Raw genomic sequence first — 9,356 nt, 5'->3', positions numbered from 1 at the left:
TGGACAGAAAATGTGGAATGTGTCTAGGGGTAATGTAGAGAAAAATATAATGAAATGATATTTATAAATTGCTTTATTGTGAATTCTTTGGGTTTCCAGCAGCACAGCCTATGTATAATAACCCCACTGAGGAGCCTGAGCCCCCCTTCCAATATTCTCCTCAGCTGCAGACACGTCACGCGCTTGTATCTGAGCCCAAAACACACGCTCGCCTCTTCAATTGATCTTTCTTCCAATCGCAGACCTCAGGCAGCATGCTCCCACCAATTAAAACCGGCGCCTCCTGTTACCAGCCAATAGAATGCAGCCAAAACATGCGTGACAGCCAATCCGCGCGCGCCTTCCATGGCATGCGTCACCTCTGCGCTGATTTCTGCGTAGAGCCTGTATTCCGAAAGATGAACAGTTGGCGGCAGTTACGCAGATTGCGTAAGCGAAAGGCTTTCGTATGCTGAGAGTGCGGGCGCCGTGCCGGTGGTAACGCTAATAGCGTAAGTCAGGTGAGGGGAGCTGTGTGCGGACGGAGGACGGAGGAGCGGAGACAAGGGACAGGTAAGTGATGGCGACTATCACCTCACTGTGCTAATGAGAGTGTGTGATAGGAGGAGGTACACCTCACATACATGGTATATTGACCCGGGGGTGTTCTCTGTGTGTCCAGTGCTGGGGGCCATAGACCATGCATACTCGCTCCATGCACCGACTGCATACTCGCTCCATGCACCGACTGCATACTCGCTCCATGCACCGACTGCATACTCGCTCCATGCACCGACTGCATACTCACTCCATGCACCGCCTGCATACTCACTCCATGCACCGCCTGCATACTCGCTCCATGCACCGCCTGCATACTCGCTCCATGCACCGCCTGCATACTCGCTCCATGCACCGCCTGCATACTCACTCCATGCACCGACTGCATACTCGCTCCATGCACCGCCTGCATACACGCTCCACTAGCCGACTGCATACTCGCTCCACGCACCGTCTGCATACTGGCTCCGTGCACCGACTGCATACTGGCTCCGTGCACCGACTGCATACACGCTCCTTGCACCGACTGCATACACGCTCCTTGCACCGACTGCCTACTCGCTCCGTGCACCGACTGCATACTGGCTCCGTGCACCGACTGCATACTGGCTCCGTGCACCGACTGCATACTGGCTCCGTGCACCGACTGCATACTGGCTCCGTGCACCGACTGCATACACGCTCCTTGCACCGACTGCATACACGCTCCGTGCACCGACTGCATACACGCTCCGTGCACCGACTGCATACACGCTCCGTGCACCGACTGCATACACGCTCCGTGCACCGACTGCATACACGCTCCGTGCACCGACTGCATACACGCTCCGTGCACCGACTGCATACACGCTCCGTGCACCGACTGCATACACGCTCCGTGCACCGACTGCATACTCGCTCCCCGCACCGACTGCATACACGCTCCCCGCACCGACTGCATACACGCTCCACGCACCGACTGCATACACGCTCCACGCACCGACTGCATACACGCTCCACGCACCGCCTGCCTACACGCTCCACGCACCGCCTGCCTACCCGCTCCACGCACCGCCTGCCTACCCGCCCCACGCACCGCCTGCCTACCCGCCCCACGCACCGCCTGCCTACCCGCCCCACGCACCGCCTGCCTACCCGCCCCACGCACCGCCTGCCTACCCGCCCCACGCACCGCCTGCCTACCCGCCCCACGCACCGCCTGCCTACCCGCCCCACGCACCGCCTGCCTACCCGCCCCACGCACCGACTGCCTACCCGCCCCACGCACCGACTGCCTACCCGCCCCACGCACCGACTGCCTACTCGCTCCATGCACTGACTGCATACATACTCGGGGAACCCGGTAATACTTGCTCCAAACTCAGTTCTCGGGTATCAGCATGTTGACTTCATCAGCAGACAGAACCTCACCGTACGCGTGTCGTCTTATGGGACGTCATCAGAGGTCCTCTCTCAGCCAATATATTTGTGGCTGTTTTCCTGAGAGGTTTTCCTAGGCAAGAGTTTTTATATTCTCTTTATTTAAAAATAATGTGCACAGTGAGCCCTCTGTCAGTCTATTTGTGTTCTGTATTTCTATGCCCATTATGAGGATGTCCTGCTCAGAGTGAGACTGTGGTCCCTCTATGGGGAACAAGCCTGTGAGACCTCATATTCTCCAGGACTCGGAGGTCATTTGATGTGACAGGTGTGTTGCAGGATGAAAAGCTTTGCATTGTAGGGAGTGATTTCAGAGCACTGCATAGTTCACATAGGGAGTCATCTATAGACTTTTATCTTCTAACACTGATTTAAAGTGATTGTAAAGGGATTAAAAATAATAACATATAAACCTGTTAGCATGGTAAGTGTATGTGTAATAGTTTACCCTGATGCTCCTCTTCTGGGGTTCCCCACTTGTGCTCCTGCCTCCTCCTCCCTGCCTGCCGAGCGCCCCCCATAGTAAGTTGTCTGATCCTGAGATGAGACCATGCTCCACTCTTTCCTCACAGGCTGTGATTGAAGGCAACAGGCATTTTGCTGGATCAAGATCGGGGGGTCATGTAAGTCTATGGGGGGGGGGGGTGAGGAGCTGCACACATGTTTCCCCCCCCCTTAAAACAGAGAAACTTAAACTTTTTGCTACAGGTAAGCCTATAATAAGGCTTGCCTGTAGCTACCCTGGATTTCTCCTAAACCTGCATGGTTTAGGAGATATCCCATGTATCTGCATGCGCCAAAGTCATCGGCACATGCGTACTGAAGCAATGTCACGTGCTGTTACCGGTAGCTCCCGTGCGCATGCTCGGGAGAGACATCATCGCGGCTCCGGCCAATCACAGCGCTGGAGCCCCCTATACCCAGAAGTAACTCCGGGAGTTATGTCGGCAGCCGGTGCTGTGTAGGGGCACCGCAGCGAGGGCTTTGATCTCAGGTGAGTTTTGCATAATGAGCTAGTATGGGGCGGAGCTCTGTGTCATTGGACATACAGAGGCTCAGGAGCAAGCAAGCAGCTTGCTCTAGTGAGCACTTAGTGGAGGGAAGAAGCACCAGCAGGGGACCCGAGAAGAGGAGAATCCGGGCTGCTCTGTGCAAAACAATTACATAGAGCAGGAAAGAATAACATGTTCGTTAATTTTGTTTAAAAAAAAAACAAAAAAACCCTAACAACTTTAACCACTTCCCGCCCGGTCAATTGACATCTGGGAAGTGGCACAGTTATCCTGACTGGACGTCTATTGACGTCCAGCAGAATAACATGCCGGCGTGCGCGCAGCACGGCGATTGGTGGTGCGGGGTGTCAGTCTGACACCCTGCATCTCCGATCTCGGTAAAGAGCCTCCGACGGAGGCTCTTTACCACGTGATCAGCCGCGTCCAATCACTGCTGATCATGATGAAAATAGGAAGAGCCGTTGATCGGCTCTTCCTCATTCGCGAGACAGATGCGAGTAGAGGAGAGCCGATTGGCGCCTCTCCTGACAGGGGGGTATACGCTGATTGTTTATCAGCGTAGCCCCCCCCCCCCGCAGATACCCACACTGGACCTCCAGAGAAGCCACCAGGACCACCAGGGAAGGGGGCAACATGTGGATGGCCAGGTATGTACCCCATGGCCATCCACATAATAAAAAATCTTTGCAATAGATGCCAATCAGTGCCCACAAATGGGCACTGACTGGCAATATGGTCACAACATAAAAAAAGTGATGCCATCATCAGTGCCACCCCTCAGTGTCCATCAGTGCTACCTCTCAGTGCCCACCTATCAGTGCGGCCTATGAGTGCCCCTCGGTGCCGCCTATGAGTGCCCGTAATTGAAGAAGAAAACGTACTTATTTACAAAAAAAAATAAAAACTTTATTTTTTTTCAAAATTTTCAGTCTTTTTTTAGTTGTTGCGCAAAAAATAAAAATCGCAGAGGTGATCAAATGCCACCAAAAGAAATCTCTATTTCTGTGAACAAAATTCTGAAAAATTCATTTGGGTAAAGTGTAGCATGACCGCACAATTGTCATTCAAATTGCGACAGCGCTGAAAGCTGTAAATTGGCTTGGGCAGGAAGGTGCGTAAGTGCCTGGTATGGAAGTGGTTAAAGCGCAGCCTCACTGTTATTATTTGTAGCAGATTATTTTCTGTCAGTGTGTATCATTGGTAAATGACCCACATTGGTGATTTATATATGCACATTTGATTTCATGCAGGAGAGAACTTTGTGGTTATTGCAGATTGCACTGTATATGTTTAGTGTGTGAACTTTATATGTTGGCTTCATTTTAGATGTACACATAATGTGATAGCGCAGATAAAGCCTAGTACACACCATTCCTTTTTTGTTTTCTTTAAATGGCTCCGGTTGGAGTTGCTGTATTAATTATCTGATGTTGGTACAGCGATCTCCCCTGCTGTTCTATTGTGTTGTGACAGGGATGGCCCCCCCCCCCCGCCTGAACACTCCGGTCAGCGCTCTTAGCCATTGGCTGAGAGTGCTGGGAGCCGGTCAGCTGCTCGCTTCCCAGCATGCATGTCTGACAGAAGTCAGCCTGGTTGTCATATACACAGGCCGAATGTTGGACGGTTTTTATTAAACCGGCCGATGTTGCCCAGCATTCGGGCCGTGTGTACTATGCTTTACTCTTTGTACATTCACCGACAGCATACTCTATGTGGCAGATCCACAAAGATCTGCCCTGGCGCAGCGTATCTGAGATACGCTACGCCGCCGTAACTTACTTGTGGTTGGTTTGATTTCAGAAAGAATTTGTGCCGTAAGTTACGGCGGCGTAGTCTATCTCTCGCGGCGTAACGGCACGGAATTCAAATGCGGCGAGTAGGGTGCGTGTTTCATTTAAATGAAGCGCGTCCCCGCGCCGTACGAACTGCGCATGCGCCGTCCCTAATTTTTCCGCCGTGCATTGCGCTAAATGACGTCGCAAGGACGTCATTGGTTTGACGTGAACGTAAATGGCGTCCAGCCCCATTCACGGACGACTTACGCAAACGACGTAGAATATTTAAAATTATATGCGGGAACGACGGCCATACTTAACATTGAGTACGCCACCAAATAGCAGCTTTAACTATACGCCGGAAAAAGCCGAAGAAAGTGCGACGGCCGCTCGTACGTTCGTGGATCGTCGGAAATGGCTAATTTGCATACTCGACGCGGAAAACGACTGAAACGCCACCCAGCGGCCGCCGGAAAATTGCATCTTAGATCCGACGGCGTACGCCTGTCGGATCTAACACAGATGCCGTCGTATCTGCTTGGTGGATATCAACCAAAAGATACGACGCGCAAAATTTGAAATTACGCGGCGTATCAACAGATACGCCAGCGTAATGCCTTTGAGGATCTGCCCCCAAGTGTCCATACTAGGGCTGCGACTAACTATTATTTTCATAATCGATTCGTTGGCTGATTATTCTTTCGATTAATCGGTTAATAACCTTAAAAAAGGGGTGGCCATACAACAGTGTCTTCCTTCAAAAAAATTATAATTTTAAGACCGTTCGTTCAACTTTCTCATTGTCAGTGTGGTCAAATCGATGTTCGTTTTCAACCACAGTGATGGGGAAGTTTATAAATAATAGAAAACTTTTTAGTCAAAGGAAATTTCAGACCGTGTATGTAGGCTTCTTTCAGAAATTCCATTCGAGGCCGGGTTCACACCTATGCGAATTGAGCCGGTTCACATATCTCCGCAGCGGGTCCGGTGCGGTGTCCCGGAAAAACGCGTGCTTTTTTGGTGCGCTTCAGGTTCGATTTTAGCCCACAATTGGTGTGAGCCCAGCCTTAAAACTGAATGTTAAAAGCAAGTGAAAAATTTTCGTATTAATATAACATTAACAGTAGTGATTATTTGCTCTTTTTGTACTATAAAAGGGCAAATTTTTTTTTTTTACCCATTTTGTTACTGGCCGATTAATCGATTTTGAAAATGGTAAACGATAAATTTCATAATCGATTAGTTGTTTCAGCCCTAGTCCATACACTGACACCATGTGTACTGGTGTTCTATATACATTACAGCCGTGCATACTATACTTTGGCTGTGTACTCCTTTGGCCATTTACACAGTGAGCGATATGAGATTGTATATCGGTGGCACTGACTCTTATGTCATATTATGGGAATTCATTCACTGTCTCATATGGGTTATAACAAGTTTGTGTTTCAGAGGTCATTTCAACCTTTTTAAATCTTCAGCTTCCATTAAAATAATCCCAGTTGGTCCCGACATTTAGGTCCTTGTTCAGTCACTTCCTGTTATAGAGTGACAACACTCTGTCCCTGTCTTCCAGGTGTACTCCTGCATTGTCAGCCTGTCACAAGTGCTTATGTTGGGGACCACAGATACATGGAAGTGGCCGGATGTGAATTTAACTGCATCTAACAACAAAAAAATGCTTTTTAAGTGCCACTTGTACACAGAGTACATGCCATTAATGATTTGTGTAAAGCTTAATTTTGATTTTCACCCAAAATTTGTAAGGTAACAAAAGACGAAAAATGCCAACCTCTCTAGCACAATAAACTATCAATTATTTTTCTTTCTTTCCTTCCTTTTTATATATATATATATATATATATATATATATATATATATATATATAACACATTGGGCAAAGTCTCCTGTTTGATACATATTTTTGATGACCCAGAAGTATCACCTGCCCTCCAGGGAAGCTAATGGAGCACAGATGGTGCTTCATTGGCTTCTTCCCCAGACAATATGACACCAGGACCCTGAAGTTACATTTTTCCTGCCGCTTCTGGGTCATTAGCAGGAAGATCGAGGGGCCATTGTCTGCGATCCCTCCTTTTGGGGTGCACATTTGCATCGACCAACTATATAAATATTATTAAGACTTTACAGTTTTCCTGATGAATCAAGTGACAAACCTGTGAAATGCATTGAAGATTATCACGCCCTTACCCCAGGGCGGCCTTAATCAATTATGTAGCTATGACTAAGGGAAGATCTTTTTTTTTTTTTTTTTTTTTTTTTTTAATATTTTATTAATCTTCGTAAAAACAAATGACAAGAATATCTGAGAAATATCTTTTTAAACTGATATGTACTTATACTCTGGTGTAGCATATGGGTAGCGTCTGTGGTTGATCACTCTCACATTTTGAATGACAATTACTCAGTCATACAACACTGTACCCAAATGACATTTTCGTCCTTTTTTTCACACAAATAGAGCTTTCTTTTGGTGGTATTTAACCACTTCCAGACCTGCGCACGACGATGTACGTCCTATTTTTAAAGATTGATATCTCGGTAACGGCAGCAGCTGCTGCCACAACCGAGGTATCGATCTTTAGTGTGATAACGGCGGTCTCCGCTGCGGATTCGCCGCGAGATCGCCGTTATCGGTGGCGGGAGAGGGCTCCCGCACCCTCCGCCGCTTACCGGAGCCGTCGGTAGCGGCGGAGGAGATCGGGACCGTTCGGCAGCTGAGCGGGGACGAGACTGAAGGAAAAATCTCCTTCGCCCGTCCCCATAGCTCTGCTGGGCGGAAGTGACGTCAAAACGTCAGTCCCGCCCAGCCTCTTAAAGAGACAATTTTTTTTTTTTGTCATTTGAAAAAATGACAGTTTCAAATTTTTTTTTTTTTTGTTTTGTTTTTTGCATTTAAGCCTAAATATGAGATCTGAGGTCTTTTTGACCCCAGATCTCATATTTAAGAGGACCTGTCATGCTTTTTTCTATTACAAGGGATGTTTACATTCATTATAATAGGAATAAAAGTGATCAATTTTTTTTTTCAGTGTAAAAAGTAAAAAAATAAATAAAAATAAATAAGAAAACAAATTTTTTTTTTTTAAAGCGCCCCGTCCCGACGAGCTTGCGCGCAGAAGCGAACGCATACGCGAGTAGCGCCCGCATATGAAAACGGTGTTCAAATCACACAAGTGAGGTATCGTCGCGATCGTTAGAGCGAGAGCAATAATTCTAGCGCTAGGCCTACTCTGTAGCTCAAAAAATGCAATCTCTAGAATTTTTTAAACATCGCCTATCGAGATTTTTAAGGGTAAAAGTTTGACGCCATGCCACGAGCGCGCGCAATTTTTAAGCGTGACATGTTGGGTATCATTTTACTCGGCGTAACATTATCTTTCACAATATATAAAAAAATTGGGCCAAATTTATTGTTGTCTTATTTTTTAATTCAAAAAAGTGATTTTTTTCCAAAAAAAGTGCGCTTGTAAGACCGCTGCGCAAATACGGTGTGACAAAAAGTATTGGAATGACCACTATTTTATTCTCTAGGGTGTTAGAAAAAAAATATATAATGTTTGGGGGTTTTAAGTAATTTTCTAGCAGAAAAAACTGTTTTAGTCTTGCAAACACCAAATCTGAAAAAAACACCTAAGGTCTGGAAGTGGTTAATCGTCGTTGGGTTTTTTATTTTTTGCGCTATAAGAGAAAAAAGACTGAAAATTCTGTAAAAAAAAATAATTTTCTTGGTTTCTGTTATAAAATTTTGCAAATTAGTATTTTTTCTTCATAAATTTTGGCCAAATTTTATACCGCTACATATCTTTGGTAAAAATAAGTACAAATCTGTGGATATTATTTGGTCTTTGTGAAAGTTATAGAGTCCACAAGCTATGGTGCCAATATCTGAAAATTGATCACACCTGAAGTACTGACGGCCTATCTCATTCCTTGAGACCCTAACATGCCAGGAAAGTACAAATACCCCCCCAAATGACCCCCTTTTGGAAAGAAGACATTTCAATGTATTTAGAAAGAAGCATTGTGAGTTTTTTGAAGTTTGTCATTTTTTCCCACAATTCTTTTCAAAATCAAGATTTTTTTTTTTCTCAAAATTTTCATATTGGCAGGTTATTTCTCACACACAGCATATGCATACCACAAAATATACCCTAAAACACATTCTGCTATTCCTCCCGAGTATGGCGATACCACATGTGTAAGACTTTTACACAGCGTGGCCACATACAGAGGCCCAACATGCAGGGAGCACCATCTGGTGTTCTGGAGCACCCAGGCCAATTCTGACATTTCTCTCCTACATGTAAAAATCATAATTTATTTGCTAGAAAATTGCATAGAACCCCAAAACATTATATATGTTTTTTTTTTGTTTTTTTTTTTAGCAAAGACCTTAGAGAATACAATAGCAGTTGTTGCAACTTTTTATCTCGCACTATATTTGCACAGCAATTTTTCTAACAAGTTTTTTCCCAAAAAAAAACAGTTTTGTGCTTAAAAAAAAAAATCATTTAAAGTTAGCCCAATGTTTTTGCATAATGTGAAAGTTGAAGTTACGCCGAGTTAATAGATACCCAACATGTCACCC

General features: G+C 46.0%; 1 protein-coding gene across 2 annotated transcripts in view; it reads left to right on the top strand.

The window, feature by feature from the left end:
- The first annotated feature begins 459 nt into the window (after positions 1–459).
- Positions 460–9,356, top strand: part of LOC120914217 (protein FAM102A) — a 158,130-nt gene continuing 149,233 nt past the window's right edge. Inside the window, exon 1 of one of the 2 annotated variants that reach the window (XM_040324809.1) lies at positions 460–552. The gene's annotated coding sequence lies outside the window, so the exon portion shown is untranslated. The remainder of the gene's footprint in view (positions 553–9,356) is intronic. The other variant, XM_040324808.1, reaches the window with a different exon arrangement.

The sequence above is a fragment of the Rana temporaria genome, chromosome 9 (assembly GCF_905171775.1).
Source record: "Rana temporaria chromosome 9, aRanTem1.1, whole genome shotgun sequence".
NCBI lineage: Eukaryota > Metazoa > Chordata > Amphibia > Anura > Ranidae > Rana > Rana temporaria.
Note: the sequence above shows the minus strand (reverse complement) of the source record. Positions and strands in the feature narration are given on the sequence as shown.